The 24,732-nt window shown below is 43.0% G+C and overlaps 1 non-coding gene across 1 annotated transcript; it reads left to right on the forward strand.

The window, feature by feature from the left end:
- Window positions 1-22,219: 22,219 nt before the first annotated feature.
- On the forward strand, window positions 22,220-22,330 carry LOC123073012 (small nucleolar RNA R71). The gene has a single exon (XR_006435539.1). It is a non-coding gene; the product is annotated as a small nucleolar RNA R71 (small nucleolar RNA).
- Window positions 22,331-24,732: the final 2,402 nt, after the last annotated feature.

Genomic DNA, 24,732 nt, shown 5'->3' on the forward strand with positions numbered 1-24,732 from the left:
GCGGGAGAGTGGACCGCTGTAGATAGAGGGGGAAGGTGATGGAGATGTTGGTGAAGATGACGGTGGTGTTGGTGAAGATTGTGATGATGATGATGGCCCCCGGCGGCGTTCTGGCGCCACCGAAAGCAAGGGGGAGAGCCCCCTTCTTCTTATTCTTCCTTGACCTTCTCCCTAGATGGGAGAAGGGTTTCCCCTCTGGTCCTTGGCTCACATGGCATGGGAGGGGCGAGAGCCCCTCTGAGATTGGATCTATCTCTCTGTTTCTGCGTTCCCTGTTTCTTCCCCTTCACTGTTTCCTTTATATCTGGAGATCCGTAACTCCGATTGGGGTGAATCTTTCGCCCAGATTTTTCTCGTAAAATTAGCTTTCTTGTGGCAAAAGAAGGGCATCAACCACCTTACGGGTGGACCACGAGAGTCCAGGGCGCGCCCAGGGGGGTGGGCGCGCCCCCCTGTCTTGTGGCCACCTCGGACACCGTTTCGCGTTGATTCTTTCTCCGGAAAATCCCAAATATTCCAAAATAATTCTCCGTCCGTTTTTATCCCATTTGGATTCCGTTTGATATTGGTTTTCTGCGAAACATAAAACATGCAACAGACGGGAACTAGCACTAGGCACTGGATCAATATGTTAGTCCCAAAAATAGTATAAAAAGTTGCCAAAAGTATATGAAAGTTGAAGAATATTGGCATGGAACAATCAAAAATTATAGATACGACGGAGACGTATCAGCATCCCCAAGCTTAATTCCTTATCGTCCTCGAGTAGGTAAATGATAAAAAGATAATTTTTGATGTGGAATGCTACCTAGCATAATCTTGATCACATGTCTAATCATGGCATGAATATTAAGACACGAGTGATTTAAAGCAATAGTCTATCATTTGACATAAAAACAATAATACTTCAAGCATACCAACCAAGCAATTATGTCTTATCGAAATAACATAGCCAAAGAAAGCTCATCCCTACAAAATCATATAGTCTGACTAGTTCCATCTTTGTCACACAAAATACTCCCATCATGCACAATCCCGATGACGAGCCGAGCAATTGGTTCATACTTTTTAACGCGCTTCAGCTTTTTCAACTCTTACGCAATACATGAGCGTAAGCCATGGACATAGCACTACGGTGGTATAGAATATGATGGTGGAGGTTTATGTGGAGAAGACAAAAAGGGAGAAAGTCTCACATCGACACGTCTAATCAACGAGCTATGGATATGCCCATCAATTGATGTCAATGCGAGGAGTAGGGATTGCCATGCAACGGATGCACTAAGAGCTATAAGTGTATGAAAGCTCAAACTGGAAACTAAGTGAATGTGCATCCAACTTGCTTGCTCATGAAGACCTCGGGCGTTTGAGGAAGCCCATCGTCGGAATATACAAGCCAAGTTCTATAATGAAAATTCCCACTAGTATAAGAAAGTGATAACTCAAGAGACTCTCTATATGAAGAACATGGTGCTACTCTGAAGCACAAGTGTGGAAAAAGGACAGTAACACTTCCCCTTCTCTCTTTTTCTCTCATTTTTTTATTTTTTATTTTTTTATTTTTTATTTCTTTTTGGTGGGCTTCTTTGGCTTCTTTTTATTATTATTATTTGGGCTTCTTTGGCCTCTTTTATTTTTCATAAAGTCCGGAGTCTCATCCCGACTTGTGGGGGAATCATAGTCTCCATCATCCTTTCCTCACTGGGGCAATGCTCAAATAATGATGATCATCACACTTTTATTTACTTACAACTCAATATTACAACGAACAAAGATATGACTCTATATGAATGCTTCCGGCAGTGTACCGGGATGTGCACTGATCTAGTGTAGCAATGACATCAAAAAATGGACAAGCCATGAAAACATCATGCTAGCTATCTTACCATCATGCAAAGCAATATGACAATAAATTCTCAAGTCATGTATATGATGATGATGGAAGTTGCATGGCAATATATCTCGGAATGGCTATGGAAATGCCATAATAGGTAGGTAAGGTGGCTGTTTTGAGGAAGATATAACGAGGCTTATGTGTGATAGAGCGTATCATATCACGGGGTTTGGATGCACCGGCGAAGTTTGCACCAACTCCCGAGGTGAGAAAGGGTAATGCACGGTACTGTAGTGGCTAGCAAATTGCGGAAAGGTGAGAGTGCGTATAATCCATGGACTCACATTAGTCATAAAGAACTCATATACTTATTGCAAAAGTCTACTTAGCCCTCGAAGCAAAGTACTACTACGCATGCCCCTAGAGGGATAGATTGGTAGGAAAAGACCATCGCTCGTCCCCGACTGCCACTCATAAGGAAAGCAATCAAAGAGCACCTCATGCTCCAACTTCGTTACATAACAGTTCACCATACGTGCATGCTACGGGACTTGCAAACCTCAACACAAGTAATCCTCAATTTCACAATTACTCAACTAGCACGACTCTAATATCACCACCTTTATATCGCAAAACTATTGCAAGGAATCAAACATGTCATATTCAGCGATCTACAAGTTTATGTAGGATTTTATGACTAACCATGTGAATGACCAATTCTTGTCATCTCTCTAAAAGGATATAAGTGAAGCAAGAGAGTTTAATTCTTTCCACAAAAGATATGCCCACACTCTAACAAATATAAGTGAATCAAAAGAGCATTCTACAAATGGCGGTTGTCTATATGAAGAGAAACATGCAATCCAAACTTCAAATGATATAAGTGAAGCACATGAAGCATTCTATAAAGCCATACTCAAAAGATTTAAGTGAAGTGCAATCAACATTCTATAAATAAACCAAGGACTATCTCATACCAGCATGGTGCATAAAATAAAAATGAAAAGTAAATGCAAGAGACGCTCCAAGACTTGCACATAATGCATAAACGAAACGAATACGAAAACATACCGATACTTGTTGAAGAAAGAGGGGATGCCTTCCAGGGCATCCCCAAGCTTAGACGCTTGAGTCTTCTTGAATATTTACTTGGGGTGCCTCGGGCATCCCCAAGCTTTATCTCTTGCCTCTCTTACTTTTCCTTGTATCGAGACATCCTCGATTAGACAGTACATCCACACAAAACTTCAACAGAAAACTCGGTAAGATCCGTTAGTATAATAGAGCAAATCACCACTCTAAGTACTGTTGCAAACCAATTCATATTTTGTTTTGCATTGTGTCTACTGTAATATAACTTTTCCATGGCTTAATCCACTAATATAAATTGATAGATTCATCAAAACAAGCAAACTATGCATCAAAAACAGAATCTGTCAAAAACAGAACAGTCTGTAGCAATCTGAACATCCACCATACTTCTGGTACCCCAAAAATTCTACAAAAATTAGGAAAACTAAACATGTTGTACAGCAAGACAGTGCAAAAGTAATCATAACCAATTGACTTTCCAGTTAAAAAAGTAAAATCGCGCACTACAGCCAAAGTTTCTGTCCTGCACCGTACAAACCAACAAGCATTGTAAACAAAACCTAAAGGCAAACCTTGGCACATTATTTTTATAATACAATGGAATTGTACAAGGGGATAATTATTTTTGATGAAAAGTTTCTGTAATCAAGATTCACAAAGTTTCCGTGAGCATGAACAAAGTTCAAGGAGCTCTCCCACTTCAACAATGCTTGTCTTTCTCACTTTCACTTTCCTTTTTGAAAAGTTTTTGTGTTCCCCTCTTTATTTATTTTTTGTTTTTAAACTATATAAAAGCACTCAACAGGAATAAATGACTCTCTAAAACTTCCGGGTTGTCTCCCTGGCAGCGCTTTGATTAAAGCCATTAAGCTAGGCATTTAGTGCTCAAGTAACGAATCCACCCGGATCCCAAGGTATATCAAAGCCAATTTTAATTAACAATGATTTGTAATTTAGTAGTGAGCACAAAGTAGCATATATCATGCAACAACAAAGTCTAACTCTCTTCCTATGCATTGGCATGTCATAAAAGAACAATTCATGCACACCAAGTAAAGGCCAATGCATAGTATAAGCAGTTTCTTGCAATTCTATCATGTTGGAAACATAAAGAGGCGGAGATGTAGTTCGTCTCTCATAATAATTGCAAGTAGGAGCAGCAAGCACATGCATATTACATTCATCAAAATCATCATGTGCAATGGTAAAAGGCAACCCATCAATATAATCCTTAGTAAGCACAAACTTCTCCGATATAGTGTAGTAGGGAGAATTCAAAAAGATAATAGGACTATCATGCGTGGGTGCAATAGGGACAATTTCATGTTTAACATAAGGAACTATAACAAGTTCATCTCCATAAGCATAATTCATATTGGCATCTTGGCCACAAGCATAGCAAGCATCATCAAAAAGGGATATTTCAAGAGAATCAACGGGATCATAGCAATCATCCCTCGGTAAGCACGAAGGGGAATTAAACAATGTATGAGTTGAAGAGTTACTCTCATTATAAGGTGGGCATGGGTAGCTAATCCGCTCTTCCTCCTTTTGTTCTTCGCTCTCCTCATCATCTTTTTCATCCAATGAGCTCACTATTTCATCAATTTCTTCTTCCATAGCTTCCTGCAAAATATTAGTCTCTTCTTGGACAGCGGAGAAGTCCTCAATATATGGTTTAACATAGGCATTAGAAGCATAATTATCATAACAATATTGAAATATGGCAAAATTTTCAGATTTGTAAAGAGTAGCATCATACTTTTCAATCAAAGAGGCAATCTCATAAGCACCTTTAAAAGCAACAAATTCTTCATTTTGTTGAACATCATAGTAATTGTAAACACCCTTAGCATACGAAGATACGATTCCATTATCACTAAACAAGCATTGATAGGGTAGGTGTTTCTTAGGGTCTTCAGAACAACAAGTAACTCATATATTTCACATAAATTCCAAGCATAACATTGCAAACGTTGAATTTGATCCCATAATAGTCCCTTTTTCAGATATACGGTGTCGCACAAAACAAGCATGTTCATCTAAAGATTTTCCCTCAACTAAACTAGTGGGGGTTTCAGCACGAGTACAAAGGGATCGAAGATGATCCAAGTAAAAAGCTTCAGGAGTGTGATAGATTTTGAGTGGTTCTTCAACCACTGGTTCAGTAGGTACAACTAATTTTTTTTGGTATTTTGCCTTCCCTACCCATAGCTAAAGATAGAAAACAACTAAGAACAGCAAATAAAAATTACTTAGTGATAAAGCAAACAACCACACACAAGAATATTCACCCCACGCTATGACTCCCCGGCAACGGCGCTAGAAAAAGGTCTTGATAACCCGCAAGTATACGAGATAGTTGTAGCCTCTTTCGATAAGTAAGAGTGTCAAACCCAATGAGGAGCTAAAGGTAGAACAAATACTCTCTCAAGTCCTATCGGCCACTGATACGACTCTACGCACGCTTGACGTTCGCTTTACCTAGAACAAGTATGAAACTATAAGTGCTTTGTAGGTGTGATAGGATAGGTTTGCAAGATAATAAAGAACACGTAAATAAAAAGTAGGGGCTGTTTATATAAAGATGCAATAAAGTAAATAAAGTGAGCGTCAGAAAGTGGTGGTAGGAGTGGTGGAATTGTCCCTAAGCAATTGACTACTTTACTAGACCGATAGCAAGTTTTATGTGGGAGAGGCCACAGCTTGCATGTCATCCCTGACTTGGAATTCTATGCACTTATGATTGGAACTATTAGCAAGCAGTCTGCAACTACTAACGTTCATTAAGGTAAAACCCAACCATAGCATTAAGATATATTGGTCCCCCTTCAATCCCGTATGTATCAATTTCTATGCTAGGTTGAAGCTTCTGTCACTCTTGCCCTCCAATACATAGTCCTATCAGCATACAACTAACCCTAAGGTGTGACCCACGCGTGCGCTCATATGATGGGCACCAAAGGACAGCAACATAACACAAGCAAATTAAATCAATCATAGCAATTCATCAACCACCAATAGGACAAAATCTACTCAGACGTCATAGGATGGCAACACATCATTGGAAAATAATATGAAGCATATAGCACCATGTTCAAGTAGAGGGTACAGCGGGTTGCGGGAGAGTGGACCGCTGTAGATAGAGGGGGGAAGGTGATGGAGATGTTGGTGAAGATGACGGTGGTGTTGGTGAAGATCGCGGTGATGATGATGGCCCCCGGCGGTGTTCCGACGCCACCGGAAGCAAGGGGGAGAGAGCCCCCCTTCTTCTTCTTCTTCTTCCTTGAACTTCTCTCTAGATGGTAGAAGGGTTTCCCCTCTGGTCCTTGGCTCCCATGGCATGGGAGGGGCGAGAGCCCCTCCGAGATTGGATCTATCTCTCTATTTTTGCGTTCCCTATTTCTTCCCCTTCACCGTTTCCTTTATATCTGGAGATCCGTAACTCCGATTGGGGTGAATCTTTTGCCCAGATTTTTCTCATAAAATTAGCTTTATTGCGGCAAAAGAAGGGCATCAACCGCCTTACGAGTGGCCCACGAGAGTCCAGGGCGTGCCCAGGGGGGTGGGCGCGCCCCCCTGTCTCGTGGCCACCTCGGACACCGTTTCGCGTTGATTCTTTCTCCAGAAAATCCCAAATATTCCAAAATAATTCTCCGTCCGTTTTTATCCCGTTTGGATTCCGTTTGATATTGGTTTTCTGCGAAACATAAAACATGCAACAGACAGGAACTGACACTGGGCACTGGATCAATATGTTAGTCCCAAAAAATATCAAACTCCTCATCGACTTATAGAGCCTGTGTACACTCACAAACATATTAGTCCCTTAACCTATAAGTCTTCAATACACCAAAATCACAAAGGGGCACTAGATGCACTTACATGTTGAATCAGCTTGTAGAAGCGAGGGTTTGGTTCTTTTTTGGAATAATGGTAGTACACCATGGCGGTTGTCTTGCTTCTATGGTGAGGCACAAACACATCTCCGTCAGGCTTCGTGGGATATGCTAAAAGGAATGGCTGCCCACAGTTCCCTTCCATGGGTCTGTATGGGAGATTTTAATGAAGTTTTGCGACAAGAAGAGCACGATGGGATTGGGCAGAGATGCCAAGCACAAATGCAGGGTTTTCGAGGCGTTGTTGATGTGTGTCGATTGATTGACTTGGGCTTCCTAGGCCGTATGTGGACTTTTGAGAAGAAGGTTACGGTAGGCACTTTTACTAGGGTCCGGCTAGATAGGGCTCTAGCGACGGCAGAATGGAACTCGTTATTCCCTGGAGCGGTGGTGGAACACCTAACGGCGGCGACCTCTGATCACTCGCCTATTTTGTTGAAGCTTAAAACTGTTCTAGTGAACCAAAGAAAAGAAAAGCTTTCTCGATACGAAGTAATGTGGGATTCACACGCAGATTTGAACCAAGCGGTAAGAGACGTCTGGGATCCAAACAGTAACAGCCTGACGGCCAGCACAGTACGAACTAAGCTGGCGTCGCTGGCTAGCAGTTTGGGAAACTGGAGCAATTACACTTTTAGTAGTGTGAGAGGAGAAATCAGAAACTTAAAGAAGGAGTTGGACAGACTGAGAGGCGACAATGCAAGGGCAGGACCGAGTGCAACAGAAACAAAAATAAAGTTTCGTTTAATTGAGTTGTACCTCCAAGAGGAACTGATGCGGCGTCAGCGATCATGGATTGATTGGTTGTCTGCTAGAGATAAAAACACCCACCTTTTCCACCTTAGAGCCTTAATGCGGCGTAAGAAGAATCTGATCAAATTTCTACAGAGACTGGACGGGCAACTCACGGACGACCCGACTGAGATGCAGCAGCTGGCTATGCAATTCTACCAGCACCTATATACTTCTAAGGGAGTGTAGGGATTGGATGAGGTGTTGCAGCATGTACCAAACAAGGTGACAGATGAGATGAATGAGTCTCTAATGGATCCATATAAGGAAGAGGAGGTAAAAGTTGCACTCTTTCATATGTTCCCCATGAAAGCCCCCGGACCGGATGGGTTTCCAGCCCACTTCTTCTAGAGACATTGGGATATTTGTGGGGCCTCGGTCGCCAAAGCGGTACTTGGTATTCTTAGGGGCGAGGAGAGCCCGGAATGCATCAATGACACTTTGCTGGTACTTATACCGAAGGTGCCAAACCCAACACTCTTGACTCCATTTCGGCCTATTAGTTTGTGTGATGTGTTTTATAAGATAGCATCGAAGGTACTTTCAAACCGCCTCAAAGTGATCTTGTCTGACATCATATAAGAGGAGCAATCTGCTTTTGTGCCAGGTAGACTTATCACAGATAATATACTCCGCTTATGAGTGCTTACATTTCATGAAGAGTAACCGGTCAAATAATAACAATTTCTATGCTCTGAAGTTAGACATGATGAAAGCCTATGATAGAGTTGAATGGAATTATCTAAAAGCTATTATGGAAAAACTAGGGTTTGCAGCACCATTGGTTTCAATCATCATGAATATGGTAACCTCAGTCTCTTTCTCAGTTTTACTCAACGGGAATAAATTGGAGGGGTTTAAACCTTCAAGAGGTATCCGGCAGGGAGGTCCTATTTCTCCATACCTTTCCTTGTTGGCAGCAGAGGGCCTTTCGTGCCTTTTAAAATCACAAAACTAGTCATCCCAGCTTGGCGGAGTCAAGGTAGCGCCGACGGTCAACCACCTATTATTCGCGGATAATAGCCTGCCGTTTTTCAAGGCAAGTGTTGATGGAGCTGAAGAGGTATCAAACCTACTGGAGACCTACTGTTTGGCATCAGGCCAAAGAATAAACAAAGAGAAATCTTCTATATTTTTCATCAGAGGGTGCCCTGAGATAGTAAGAATTGTGGTGAAAGGTCACCTTCAAGTGCCAAATGAGTCATTGAGTGATAAATACTTGGGTCTGCCAATGGATGTGGGACACTCCAAGAAAGGAACTTTCAAATACCTTAGTGATCGGGTGTGGGAGAAGGTGAAAGGTTGGATGGGAAAAATGCTATCTGCAGGAGGGAAGTATGTGTTGATTAAATCTGTTGCTCAGGATATACCAGTATTTTCAATGTCATGTTTCAAGCTTCCCAGAGGGTTCTGTGAGAATAAACTCCATCATACGCAAGTTTTGGTGGGGATGTAAACAGGGTAAACGAAAACCTGCATGGGTGTCTTGGGAGATCATGACTACACCCAAATATCATGGAGGTTTGGGTTTTAGACACCTTGAGCTGTTCAACTTGGCATTATTGGCAAGACAGACTTGGAGAGTTCTTCAGGAGCCTAACTCCTTAAGTGCCAGGATTTTGTAGGCCTCTTATTTTTTCAATGGGGATATTCTCTTGGCAGAATTGGGTTCAAGCTCGTCACAAATTTGGAGAGCAATATTAGAGGGCAAAGATATAATGAAACAAGGGATCATCCACATAGTTGGTAACGTGCAGAGCATTGACATATGGGTTGACAACTGGATACCCAAAAAGGCAAACATAGACCAATCATGTCTCTGATAGCGAATCCTCCACGGACGGTCAGTGAGTTGTTGCTCCCAGGCATGGCATGTTGGAACGAGGAGCTTGTTAGGAGCATTTTTCTGCCGGTCGATGCGGAGGAGACATTGAAAATACCAGTGTGTACGCGAGACGTCCAAGACTCGTGGGCGTGGTATCCTGATAAGAAAGGTATTTTCTCTGTCAGCTCTGTGTATAAAATGATAATTAGCACCAAGATGGAAAGAGAATGTTGGCTGGAAGGACGGGGTGGTCCTTTAGAGACGTCAACGGAGGAGAAGGCTTGGACCTCGTTGTGGCAAATGAAGGTTCCTTCGAAAATACGTGTGTTTCCTTGGAGACTTGCAAGACACTCCTTACCAAATATGGATGTTCTTCAGAGAAGAAATATGGCTGTCCAAGATGCATGCACTCGATGCGGGGGAGAAGATTTGTGGCATCATGCACTAGTGTCCTGCACAATGGCCAGATGCACTTGGGCATTATCCGACGAAGTGATTGTCGATAGAATGAGCAAAAATGGGATACCAAGTGCTAAGCATTGGTTGTTTGATCTCTATGAAACCTTAAACCATGATAGTTTCACCAAAATGGCAGTAACACTTTGGGCCATTTGGTTCGTAAGGTGGAAAGCGATCCATGAAAACATTTTCTAGAGCCCGCAAAACACAGTTTCGTTTGTGAACTCTTATCTTAATGAGCTACAAATAGTACTGAAGATGTCAAAGCAGCCGCACATACTAGTTCCATCTCCACCTGCTGTTAAACATTGGCTTCCTTCAGAGGAGGGGATAGCAAAGATAAATGCTGATGGGACTGTTTCGAGCGATGGATGCACGGGTGTGGCTGCTGCGATATGCCGTGACCATTCTGGACAATATCTAGGCTCTTCGGCTGTTGTTTTTAGAGGTATCTCTGACTCTACAATATCTAGGCTATTTGGCTTTGGTTGAAGACCTGAACGTTCAGAGGATACAAATTGCAAATGACTGCTAAGAAGTGGTGAAGGACATTAGTCAAGGAAGCGGAGGGCCACATGCAGCGATTCTAAATGAAATATCAGGACGGAGGAGTCCTTTCTTTCTTGTAATTTTGTTTTTGAACATAGGTGTCAGGACCCCGACTCAATGCCACATCGATCTAGCATGTAACACCTCATATCACTTTGCGGCCTCACGCACGGTATTCCCATGGGTGTCGCCTTACCTTTGCCCGGGACCGTTTGCGCCTTTTGGCACACGTATATGATAGTGTCGCTAGCATCCATATGATAAGGAGCCCGGGCTGACATGGCTAGTCGTAAACCCAAGTGGCATAGACTTACAGGGACAGGCATCCATGACCCAGCATCGAACGTGTCGGTCATCAGCGAGTGAATCCGGGCTGTAGCACTGGGCTAGTAGGACTCCGGTAAACCGGGCTGTAGTGGGCTAACAGGACTCCGGTATTCATCGCGTGACATTTCCCTGAAGGGACAGACACAGGAACGAAGAAGGACACATGCCGGCCAGCCTAAGTGTTCCGGAGCAGTAGCAAGCTACCATGGCTCAGTGGAAGCACTAGGAGACATTTCCCGGTAAGAGAGGCTACTAAGGATAAACAACTAGATAGTCAGATCCCACACATACCAAGCATTTCAATAACATACACACAATATGCTCGATATGTGCAAATACAACATGGCATCACAACATGACTCTACAACTCAAGTATTTTATTCAATAGGCTCCGAGGAGCGAGATATTACAAACATGGGTCTCATGACCCGACATTCAGAGCATACAAGTCAAAGCACATGCGGAAGCTTAACATGTTTGAGTACAAATAACTACAAATGAAAAAGGCTGAGAAGCCTGACTAACTACCAGATCCTGCCGAGGGCACAAGATCGTAGCTGAGGTAACAAGCTAAACGTCGAAGCCCATGTGGAACTACTAGCGAGACTGAAGTCTCTCTGCAAAAACATAAATTAAGCAACATGAGTACAAATGTACCCAGCAAGACTTACATCAGAACTAACTACATATGCATCATTGTCAACAAAGGGGATGGTGGGGTTTAACTGCAGCAAGCCAGCTTTGACTCGGTGGCTACCCTGAACTACAACTGCAAGTAACTCTTTTGAGGTGGCGCACACGAGTCCACATATTCACCATATCAATACACCACTATGGATCCGCTCCCGTCTCCCTACGAGAACGCCATCCATAGCACTCACGCTTATCTTGCGTATTTTAGAGTATCCACTTCAAGTTATCTATGAACTGTAGAGGCAACCCAGAAGTCCTTTACCGTAGACACGGCTATTCGAATAGATCATATTAACCCTGCAGGGGTGTACTTCTTCACACATGCTCTCGCCACTTACCACCATGTACATGTCATGTATCTCGGCAACCTTCAAGCGGAAGCCTGGTGAGGGAGTCGGCCACGACCTGACTAACCACACAAGTCTCTCGTCCAAGTTTATCGCCTATTCGGGTTCCATCCGCAAGGAGATCCGGCCGGGGTGTCGCTCACGGCCCCAAACAATGTGAGCAGGGTTCCCAAGCCCACCTCGACGGGTGGATCTACGCTTGGTACACCATGCCACGGTGCCTAGTCTATCCCAAGCCCACCTGTACCGGTGCCACTTGGTAGACTACTAACACTACCTACAAACACCAGAAACTAGTTGCAACTCCTGGACAGAGATCATGTTGATTAATAAGTCGAGAGGGGTCGAGTTACCGAAACCCAATGTGTGGTAGTAACTGTTCATGGATCACAAACACAGAACTCAGTTCCTGAGGACGGTTCCAATGAGACAACCCACCATGTACTCCTACATGGCCTCTCACCGCTACCTTTACCAAATCGTGTTCACACACTTAGCTCACACACAGTAGGACATGTTCACACACCTCTGATTCATTCCCGATGAATCAGACCTGACTCAACTCTAAGCAATAGCAGGCATGACAACAAACATGAATGAGTAGGCACAATAGGGCTCAAACAACTCCTACTCATGCTAGTGGGTTTCATCTATTTACTGTGGCAATGACAGGTCATGCAGAGGATAAGGGGTTCAACTACCGCAGCAAGTAACAGATGAATCGTTGTTGTCCTAATGCAGTAAAAGAGAGCAGGAGCGAGAGAGTGGGATTGTATCAGAATGAACAAGGGGGGTTTGCTTGCCTGGCACTTCTGAAGATAATATAGTTCTTCATCGGTGTCATCGATCACATCGTCGGTACACGTCTACTGAGAGGGGACAAGCACCGACAAACAAAGAAGAAACACAATCAATGCAATGCACAATATGATGCATGATCATGACATGGCAATATGATGTGGTTTGAGCTAATGCATCTAGCAGCAGGTTAAATGGAGTTGGTTTGAACCCAAGATTCAAATTCAAACTCCATATGTGAAGGTTTAAATGTCATTTATATGATTTGTGCTAAACAGCAGCTATAAGTTGTTCTAACATGCATGAAACCAGAACAGATGGATAGATTGGATTTTTCTGATCATTTTTCATATATAATTTATTTCATTTGGAGTTACGGTTGATTTTCTATGAATTTTAGAAGTTTTGAACATTTTCTGGAATTCCTGGATTATTTTAAATACAGAAATTGTTTACTACGTCAGCATTGTGTCAGGGTGACGTCAGCGGTCAACAGGGCTGCCCAGGTCAAACCTGACCAGTGGGGTCCATTGGTCAGTGAACCAGCGTTGTTTGTGCCACTGACAGGTGGGGTCGGGTCAACAGGTGACGTGGCCAAGTCAATCTGACCTGTGGGACCAGCGGGGTTAATTTAATTTAAACAAAACTAAATCAGGGTTAGTTAGGCAGTGGGGCCCATATGTCAGTGGGTGTTGGTTCTATTAGTGGCGCCATTAGCTGCTAATGACGCTGCCACGTCAGACATGCCGGCGGTTAACCACCGGCGACCTTAGATCGCGTCGGCGATGATCGGCACGGCGGCTCCGGCGATCAAATCTATGGCCAAGCCCATCTACGAGGAGCTGGGGCTCATGCGCATCCAACGGTGGCAGGGGGAGGGCGCGAGGTGGCCGGACTTGGGCACGGCGAGGTCGTCCGCGGCGGCCGGAGTTCGGCCAAGGTCGGGTTTGGCGCTACGGTGTGGGGGCGAGCAAAGGGAGGGAGGGGAAACGCAGTGGAGCTCACAGCGAGGGCGATGAGGTGGTCAGCGAGCTCGGGGATGCGCCGGGGTCGGCGAATTGGCGTCGACGATCTCCGGCGGCCGAAGCTTGAAGATGGCGGCGGTGTAGGCGTCCGGGGGCGTCCGGCGGCGCGTGTGTCCTCGAGGAGGCGTAGACGACGGAGGCGGAGCTCCTGGACGTGTTGGGGAGGCTAGGCGGTGGCTGTGGCCGCGGTGAACGGCGTCGGTGGCGATGGTGGGTTTGGCCATGGCTGCGGGCAAGCGAGGGGGAGGGAGAGAGCCAGGAAAGAGGGGGTGGAAGTGGCGGTGGGCTGGACCATGCTGGGCCGGTTGGTGGCGCCAGGTAAGGCCCAGGTACTAACTCTCTCTCTCTCTCTCTCTCTCTGTGTGTTATTTTTTTATTTCAGTTTTCTATTTTGTTCTGTTTTGTTTTCATTTAGTAAAAATACTAAACCATTTTATAAGATACTGGAAATAATTAGGGGTGCTGTCTGAATTATTGCAGTGACCCATAACAATTCCCAACATTTTTGGAGCACCTAAAATATATATAGCATTTAAATAGCTCCAATTCAAATATGTTTGAATTAATTCAAAGCCCAAATATGTCCTGAAAAAAAATGTAAACCATCTTTGGTAGATGCTTCCACCTCCATCCAGAAATGTTGAACATTTTTAAAGGGCATTTTGAGTTCAATGAAAAAGATTTTATTTTGACCCTAGTCGAATTCATTTGGTGCTAGGGTTTGAGAATCCCCATTTCATATTTAAATGAATTTTAGACATGATGACATGATGATCATGCAAGGACAAGCAAAGGCTAAAGTAGGGTTGTGACAACTCACCCCCACTAACAAGAATCTCGTCACGAGATTCAAGCGTAGGGTAAGATGGAAGGGGGAATACAAACTAACACAATCTTCACGATCCAGGTTGCACTTCATAAGAACGTTGATTCGATCACCCTCATTGTCTCGAAGTCTTGCTCTGAGAACCCCAACTAACATGACAACAAGAGGAAAGGGAAAACTCTAAAAGGATCGATCTTCTCGAAGATCAAACAACTTAGGATCATCTCACAGGGTGAGTTATAGCAACATCTCTCGAGCTGAGACACGAAGCACACGTCTAGAGGAATGGAGTGGAACAGATGACGGAGGTTCACCAGGTAGACAACAATTTCACACTTAAGAAGGTGGTGAACAGTCGTCAACATAGCGAGTAGTTGAATTGCTATGATACCATAATGAGACATCTTAGGGAAGGTGACTCGTGGAACCATTACCTTAAGTGGCAAAAAGAATTACTTTTGATTCAGAGAGCATTGAAACTCTTCATACCAGCCTGAGGCAATTCAAAATTGATCGTTTAAAGGAATTCGAAAGAATGTCATACCCATTTTGGAACAGAAACTACGGTTATAGAACAACTCGGCAAAAAAGGAAGGCACATTCCAATTGATACCGAGGATATAACCTAGTGTCTGAGCATGCCCTCAAGAACTTGAGCATTTCCATATTCATCAAGGTTTTACCAATATCCGTGCCGAGTATCCTAGCGACACATCATACTACCATGATGAATAATGATGGACGATGCAGATCAAGGGAAGATAACACCTTCTCAGATTTCACCTTAGCGAGGCCAAGGAAAAAAATTGGATGATCGACCGAGAGACATTTAGCACTCCGCTTCTAATGTTCTCCTTTGATGTGCTAGCGTAACCCATTTATTGATATGGTTTGGTATCTAGAACATCAAGCAAAAGGTCGGACTTCGGGAGCACAAGAATCCATAAGGAACAATTACGGAAGTAAATCCTACGAAATCCTTATGGGGATGTGGCCAACTTCCTCAATCAAGATACTACAAGGATATATCTTCCGGCTAGCTGTGTCGGCCAGAACATCAACCTTGTCGGGACCTACATCATAGATCTTGGAAAAGGTTCCAGCCATCATATCTGCCTGAGATTCAGATCTGGTTGGTAACATGATATTCCAGACTCATCAAGTCTAGAAAGAAAAATGAAAGTTTGCAACACAAACCGATGAGATGACGTTGCGAGATTCTCGGGAAATGAACTATGATAGCAAGCTCCAAAACATGAGATGTTTCTGCTACATACATGTGAACACGCTGTCGTAGACAAGCATGACCACATGGTAGTCTTATAATGAAACACTACCGAGTTCAGATGGGGAACCATCATCGAGGATATCAAAGTCTTTACGCAAGTCCATGGATTAGATCCTAAGCATAGATTCCTCTTCCTTGAACAAGTCAATTAGTGGCTTGGTGTGCTAGGGACACATATAGAATGGAGGTAGCGAGCCTGTCAAACCATAGCATACTTCGCACATGCATGACTGACTTGGGATGGTTCCAGAGGAAACAAAAACAATCTGTCTCGAACTCATGGCGACAACTTGCACCAAATGCACATGATCTAGAGGAAGTCACTTCTTTCATCCAAACATATGCTTCATGGACTAGCATGAAGAAATGCTTTCAAAAGTTTCCAACACTAGCTTAGTGTTCAACAAAAACATGGAGGGAATAAGGATGTTGTCGACGGGCTCAACAACAAGTTATCGAGATTTCCATATAAATGGAATTCCATAATTATGTGAACAAGGTGATAGTATTGGTCAGACCCAAAAGACATAATGGTGTATGCTCGAGGAATCAACCACAAATAAGACAACATTACAAACATCATTGGTTTTGATTTGATTTGAGGATAGCCCACACTCAAACCAAAGTTTTGGTTAGGACGATAGGTCCAACAATTGATCGCGAGGATCAATCAATGAAGATATCATCTTTCTTCAACACACATACAAGATATCCCTTAGAATGAACTAAGTCGGACAAGCTTTCATCTTCCAACTCTCCAAGTTGTTGTTTAGCTTAACCAACTAGCCCAGGGTATCCAACACAGATTCTTGGAGAAGGGGGTGGTTACAAGGAACCAACTTGATCACAAACTCAACATAGCGGTCAGGTGACAACCTGGTGATACCTCCGAGAAGATATTCAGAAAATCACGAACCACTGATATGTTACTAAGCTCGAGAACAATCTTGCTTTTCAGGGCAAGACGATATGATCAACAGAGCAAGGGTTTGACAAAATCCTAACTCATTGATCGAAGAGTGCACCAGAAATAGGGACTAGGTAGCACAATTTATCTTAGAATGATGATTCAAGAACCAACACACTAAGAATAAAATTATTGTCCTTTAACTACCAAGCAACAAGGTTGCTAGGAGTATTGGTTTCACACATCACGGTTCACTTGTCGGCATTCCGGTTACAATAATACGGGAACCGAGAAATTATCAATGATGGCAAGAAGTATTACTGCGTCAAGAATTCATAAGAGGTGGTGCAATTCTCATGACAATCCTGACATAAAGAAGGTAATACTTCAAGGTAGAAAAGACCAGAAGCTGGATTGGCATTTCGATCTATGGAATACACCTTCTTTGACCCAATCCTAGATATGGATGAGGTACTGGAGTTTGTTTCTCCTAGTCATTTTAGAATAGAATGGCTTGACAAACCACAAGAGTAATAGGCATCGATGAACGAATGCACGCATACTCTTGACTATCAATTGATAGACGAGGGTCAGAAGACAACTAAGAGGGACAACTCAAGGAACGTATGATTTTCTGAGTTGTGGATGCATAAGTTAGTATGTCAAACCAAGTTCAACATATTTCTCCCGGATAACCCATGCAGAAAGGTAGAGCTGGCAGAGTATCAACATAGAATCGAGAACTCATCGAGAGCACTCTGGCTGTGATCTTTTAGTTCAACGAGGAACTTCTGCCATAAATAGTTCATGGTATTTGGAAGAAAGAAATACCACGAACCTTGAGGACTATCGCAAAGGTTACTAATATCCTAAAGGAACTAGCAAACACTAAGAACATGAAGTAGGGTGAATCTCGGGTTCAAAAACCCAGGAGTAGAATACCTACTAACTAATAACATCATGGGATGCTTTTGAGAATGAAGGCCAGAATCATCACAATGGGACACAAAACATGGTTCGATTACTAGGTGGCACTCTAAGACACCTAGGGTCATAATAATAACTCCAACATATATGTCAAGGCAACATGGTACCTCAACTCACCGATTAGTGTGGTTAATCTGGCCCAAAGGGACATCGAAACGGGAGGAAGGGATTTTGCAAATGCTTCAGACTATTTAAAAACCTGGGATGACTCAGACAGCATAACGACTGTAAATGCTTCAAAAGATTGGAGACATGCTACAAAAATGGTGGCATAACCACTCAGAAGCACAATATCAAGGTTTCGAGATCAACAGTTAACATACGGAAGTAGTAGGAACTTAACTGAGGCTTGAAACCAACAATCCTATAATTCTACGGATTAGTAACACGTGATCCTGATAGAAAGAAGAGACAACCTAGTTTCTTAACCCCGTAGGAAAGATAAGATGACTCAGATCAGAGGGCATATGGTATAAGGAGTAAAAAGAGCCTTACGTTCCATCCCACAATCAATTCCCTTATATAACTAAAGAATTTCTAGACTCAACTTCGACCAGTTTGGCTTGATAATCCTATAGGCAGTCAAGCTCTGATACCAAAGCTGTCAGGACCCCGACTCAATGCCACATCGATCTAGCATGTAACACCTCATATCACTTTGCGGCCTCACGCAAGGTATTCCCACGGGTGTCGCCTTACCTTTGCCCGGGACCGTTTGCGCCTTTTGGCACACGTATATAATAGTGTCTCTAGCATCCATATGATAAGGAGCTCGGGCTGACATGGCTAGTCGTAAACCCAAGTGGCATAGACTTACAGGGACAGGTGATCATTTGTAATATAGCAGGGTTTTTATGCCCAAACTACGAGTGTTGTGTTCTCCACAGGGACTAGGCGACGGCGACTATGCTCGGCTAAATCTAGGTAACACAATTTTAAGAGATGAATGCAGAAAATAAAACCTAAACTAACAAGGTCGTTCCCAAAGATCGTCGACAAAGAACATGCAAAATAAAGTACAAAAAGGTTCAGATTATCTTCAACAATCTTTTTGGTATTTTCGTAATGCTTGAGAAATTAAAATACTAACACGGACATTATCGACAAAAGGGAAGTGAACACAAATGACTATCTAACATGTAAGAGATGGGAGAAACAAGATTATAAGACTCAATATAGATGGTTTACACCACAAACACACATGTATTTATATAGCACATGTACTAGAGCTAACACATGGACAATGGAATAAATTTCAGTAAGGAACAAACACACAAGGGGTGAACACATTCATATGCTAACAGAATACTAATTCACATAAGCAAATTCTAATAGATCAATAATCTCTCAAATTAACAAGGCCTCCACTAGTCAGATCCAACATAACAAGTACTATATTATACTAGTACCAAACTGAACAAATAACAAGATGCTTACACTAGTCAAATCTGAACATTACACACCATACACATCTCAATTCTGAATTTTACAAAGTCTGAACCTTACAGAAAGTTAAGTATTCAGAACAGTACACAAGTTCACCTAGCAGTTTACAGAATTTTGCAAGAAGTAAAGAGAGAAGAGAAGCAGCAGCAATTTGGGTTCAGAGAAGAAGGAAGATGCAGCAGCAGGGACGTGGTGAGAGGTCTTCAGAAGAAGTGCAGCAGCGGCGCTAGGAGAGATGGGACATCAGCAAGGTACAGAGAGAAAGAGAAGAACAGCAGCGAGGTAAGGGAAGAAGGAGCAGCAGCAGGGTCGCAAGAAGAGCAGCAACAGGAGGCGTTGAGAGAGGGAGCAGCAACAGAGGGCGTTGAGGTTCAGAAAAGAAGGGAAGCAGAGGAAGTGGAGTAATGGCGCTAGGAGTGAGGGGTGCTGGTGATGTGATGGCGTGGTGGATGGATAGATGGATGGATTCGGGGAGGAGAAGGAGATGGTGCTGGTGGTGCGTGGTGGAGATGGAATGGATGGATGGCTGGGTGGCGCACTGCTACGCCGGCCTGGCCGCGGCAGCGGCCGGAGGTGGAGAAGGAAGGGTGAGGGAGAGAGGTGAGATGCCAGGCCCGATTTGGGAATCAGGGCGTCTAGGGATTTTGACCTCCTGTGATCTGCCATTTTTTCACTTTGGCCCTCCTGCTTCCTTTCTTCTCAAGATGATCCTCCAACATTAGCTTGCCCCTGGATATTTCTTTTCTTCTCGCTCGGGTCCCTCGTTCTCTCATTCCAGCCCCAAGTCTCATCGCGTTTGGCAATCGACTGAATCTTGAAGTTTATAGTGCCTTCTCGCACTTTTCTGCAAAAGAAACAATTCACTAGTCAACATGCTCTTATATGATTATCATTCAAATATTCAGTATTTCATAGCAAAAATTAATGTCAGAACTCAACAAATGGTATATTTGTATGCCAAAATTATATATATGAAATGTGCTTATCAAGTTCCCCCACACTTAAATCTTTACTTGTCCTCAAGTATAGGCATATGACAAGAGCTAGACAGTGAACAGTGAGCTGACTAGAGAATGCCAAGTGAAGTAGATCTCTAAACAATGCATGCTTTGGACTTAACTAGTGCAAATCAATGGCAAGAGTGCTACAAAGCAATAGGATACTAGTAGACTCAATCATATTAAACTTTTACAATGATAAAAGTGAATCAACAAGTTCAAATGATGATTGTGCCAAAGGTTCCTAAAGAGAGCATGATCCCGAGCACAAAAAAGAACATAAACTTGTGATCAAATCACTTATTTACAGAAGTAAAGCAATGATAATATTTTATCGATCTCACCAAAGGAACATACCACCGATCCCGAGAACATGGTATACACCTGGATCGACCAATTATTAGTTTAGTTTTTTTTGTTTGTCTCCCCAAAGGAACATACCACCGATCCCGAGAACATGGTATACACTTGGTTCGACAATTACATTTTTATTTATTTATTACTGTCCAAGCTACCAGATTTCACATGCCACCGATCCAGGGAACATGACATGCTACTGTAGGTAGACCAGACTTATTTATTAAATATTACTTATCTTAAATGAACAACGCATAAGCACAAAAACAGGAATCATCGCTTCTCCATGTCTGGTTCACATGCTACCGATCCAGGGAACATAGCATGCTAATCCATAGTGGTTAGGTGATTGCTCTCAATGGGAACACATTAGGCACAAACTCAGCATCTGACTCTTAATGATCTAGGTGTATCGAGGTAAAAGCATAAAATGATTAAGTTTTCTAGTGTACTGGGGATTTGAGCACTCAAAACTAATAACTTTCACTAGTTTCAGCAAAACAAGCAGTATGTAGATCACTAGTTTACAAGGCATTCACGATTCAGTTCACATATTCACATCAAGCATCATATGTCAAAGGTAAAATTCAGTGGGACGACATTTAAGAAATGGCTTAAGCAACCCAAATAACATTTGATTTCAGCATGTATCAATGGATGATATACTCGGAATGGGTCATGAAACAGCTCATCGGGCTTTGATGATGTAGCACTCGCTCGATCACCTCACCAACTGCAGCTCCTCTTCTTTTGCTTCTCTATCCTCATGCCTGCTCCAGCTTCTCCCTTCCTCGTGTGTGCCCCCTTGCTTCTCCTCATCCCCATGCTCTGAGTCCACCAGGATCCCAGGGAATGTCATCTCGAACTCGGTAAACTCGCAGTAAATGGTACACAAGCATCAACCTGAAAGAACACTCAACAACCAAGCCAATACAAGTGACAAAGAGAATGCCCTCTAAGTCATCGATAGAGTACCCTATCATATAAGTATATCTATTGAGCAAGTCAGGAACATGTATCAACAACAAGTCACATGGTGCATAGGCAGTATCCATGATATGGCATATCTTGTTGAGAAAGCTGAGATCATACCTGAGATAGTTAGGAAGAAGCTTCAGGACTACCTCCATTGAAGATACCAAGTGAGGTGTGGTAGTAGAAATTTCCATCGGATTCGTGTCAACAAGTGAAATAGAGCTTGACTCCTTGACATCTGAATCCACCTCACCATAATCAACCATGAAGCTCTCCATCTCAGGCTCAAGTGTTGAAGAATCAATGCAGCTAACATCATCAAAGGCGAACTTCTCCATATCTGGCTCTAGCAGCACATGATCAATATCAACTAAAGGTGACTCCTCAATATCAAAAGCAACGAACTGCAGCTCTGGCTCATCCCTCATCACAATGCAAAACTGAATCTCCAACACTAGTACCAGATGATCTGTAGCGTGTGTGTCAACTAGAATGGTGTCATCATCGTCAAATATAATCCATGCAAGCTCAACCTTGTCACACTGAAATAGAGGCTCATGCTTTTGTGTAAGAATTGGTGGTTGAGGTGTAGTGATTTGTTGCAAGCAAACCAATGAATCAGATGTGGGCTTCTTATTGTACCACTGAAGTTGGTGGAAAGCTATGCTCTCAATCAGCAGAAAAGCTTCATCAAGTGTCTTGTTTGTAATAGCTCCACCCGCTGCCATATCGACATAAGCTCGAGTGTTCGAAGTCAATCCTCTATAGAATATCTGCAACTCTAACCATCTCTCGAGCCCATGATTAGGACATCTCCTGAATAAGGCTTTGTATCTCTCCCAAGCATCATTCAAGCTCTCGCCTTCATGCTGAATGAAATTGAAGATCTCATCTCGAATTGCGGACTGCTTGTGTAGTGGGAAATATTTATCCAAGAAAGCTCGTGATATCTCATTCCAACTGAATGATCTTTATGGCAAGGATCGATACCAAGCACAAGCACCATCTCGGAGAGAGAATGTGAACAACATGCACTTGATAGCTTCTTGAGGAACTCCATGGTACTTTACTGTATCTGAATACTCCATGACTCGGAGCAAGTTCTCGTAAGGATCTTCATTAGGCAACCCTCCAAACTGATGTTGTTGAACCAAAGCAATAAGACCAGGCTTTAGCTCAAAATTTTCCGCCTCAAAAGACGGCCAAAGTGGCCCTGTGAAATAGCATTGGTTGCTTGGCATCCAAACATCACGAAGCATCGCCATATCTCCACCAAGTGTAACTATCAATCAACCTGTAAATAGTTCAGATTTCCTACGCACACTCATAAACAGTAAATACTAGTCAGAATGTTAGTATCCTAATAAGCCGAAGCAACAGCAAGGAAAAAAATATATAAAAGAAACGCAGAAAATGAAATATACGACGAATTAAACACGGAACTAAAATAAACCTAGTCTATAGCCTAACACGGTCACTTGACACTAGTCCCCGGCAACGGCACCAAAATGATCGTTTGTAATATAGCAGGGTTTTTATGCCCAAACTACGGGTGTCGTGTTCTCCACAGGGACTAGGCGACGGCGACTATGCTCGGCTAAATCTAGGTAACACAATTTTAAGAGATGAATGCAGAAAATAAAACCTAAACTAACAAGGTCGTTCCCAAAGATCGTTGACAAAGAAAATGCAAAATAAAGTACAGAAAGGTTCAGATTATCTTCAACAATCTTTTTGGTATTTTCGTAATGCTTGAGAAATTAAAATACTAACACGGACATTATCGACAAAAGGGAAGTGAACACAAATGACTATCTAACATGTAAGAGATGGGAGAAACAAGATTATAAGACTCAATATAGATGGTTTACACCACAAACACACATGTATTTATATAGCACATGTACTAGAGCTAACACATGGACAATGGAATAAATTTCAGTAAGGAACAAACAAACAAACAAACAAGGGGTGAACACATTCATATGCTAAAAGAATACTAATTCACAGAAGCAAATTCTAATAGATCAATAATCTCTCAAATTAACAAGGCCTCCACTAGTCAAATCCAACATAACAAGTATTATATTATACCAGTACCAAACTGAACAAATAACAAGATGCTTACACTAGTCAAATCTGAACATTACACACCATACACATCTCAATTCTGAATTTTACAAAGTCTGAACCTTACAGAAAGTTAAGTATTCAGAACAGTACACAAGTTCACCTAGCAGTTTACAGAATTTTGCAAGAAGTAAAGAGAGAAGAGAAGCAGCAGCAGTTTGGGTTCAGAGAAGAAGGAAGATGCAGCAGCAGGGACATGGTGAGAGGTCTTCAGAAGAAGTGCAGCAGCGGCGCTAGGAGAGATGGGACATCAGCAAGGTACAGAGAGAAAGAGAAGAACAGCAGCGAGGTAAGGGAAGAAGGAGCAGCAGCAGGGTCGCAAGAAGAGCAGCAACAGGAGGCGTTGAGAGAGGGAGCAGCAACAGAAGGCGTTGAGGTTCAGAAAAGAAGGGAAGCAGAGGAAGTGGAGTAATGGCGCTAGGAGTGAGGGGTGCTGGTGATGTGATGGCATGGTGGATGGATAGATGGATGGATTCGGGGAGGAGAAGGAGATGGTGCTGGTGGTGCGTGGTGGAGATGGAATGGATGGATGGCTGGGTGGCGCACTGCTACGCCGGCCTGGCCGCGGCAGCGGCCGGAGGTGGAGAAGGAAGGGTGAGGGAGAGAGGTGAGATGCCAGGCCCGATTTGGGAATCAGGGCGTCTAGGGATTTTGACCTCCTATGATCTGCCATTTTTTCACTTTGGCCCTCCTGCTTCCTTTCTTCTCAAGATGATCCTCCAACATTAGCTTGCCCCTGGATATTTCTTTTCTTCTCGCTCGGGTCCCTCATTCTCTCGTTCCAGCCCCAAGTCTCATCGCGTTTGGCAATCGACTGAATCTTGAAGTTTATAGTGCCTTCTCGCACTTTTCTGCAAAAGAAACAATTCACTAGTCAACATGCTCTTATATGATTATCATTCAAATATTCAGTATTTCATAGCAAAAATTAATGTCAGAACTCAACAAATGGTATATTTGTATGCCAAAATTATATATATGAAATATGCTTATCAACAGGCATCCATGACCCAGCATCGAACGTGTCGGTCATCAGCGAGTGAATCCGGGCTATAGCACTGGGCTAGCAGGACTCCGGTATTCATCGCGTGACATTTCCCCGAAGGGACAGACACAGGAACGAAGAAGGACACATGCCGGCCAGCCTAAGTGTTCCGGAGCAGTAGCAAGCTACCATG

Source organism: Triticum aestivum, chromosome 3B (genome assembly GCF_018294505.1).
Source record: "Triticum aestivum cultivar Chinese Spring chromosome 3B, IWGSC CS RefSeq v2.1, whole genome shotgun sequence".
In the NCBI taxonomy this organism is placed as follows: domain Eukaryota; kingdom Viridiplantae; phylum Streptophyta; class Magnoliopsida; order Poales; family Poaceae; genus Triticum; species Triticum aestivum.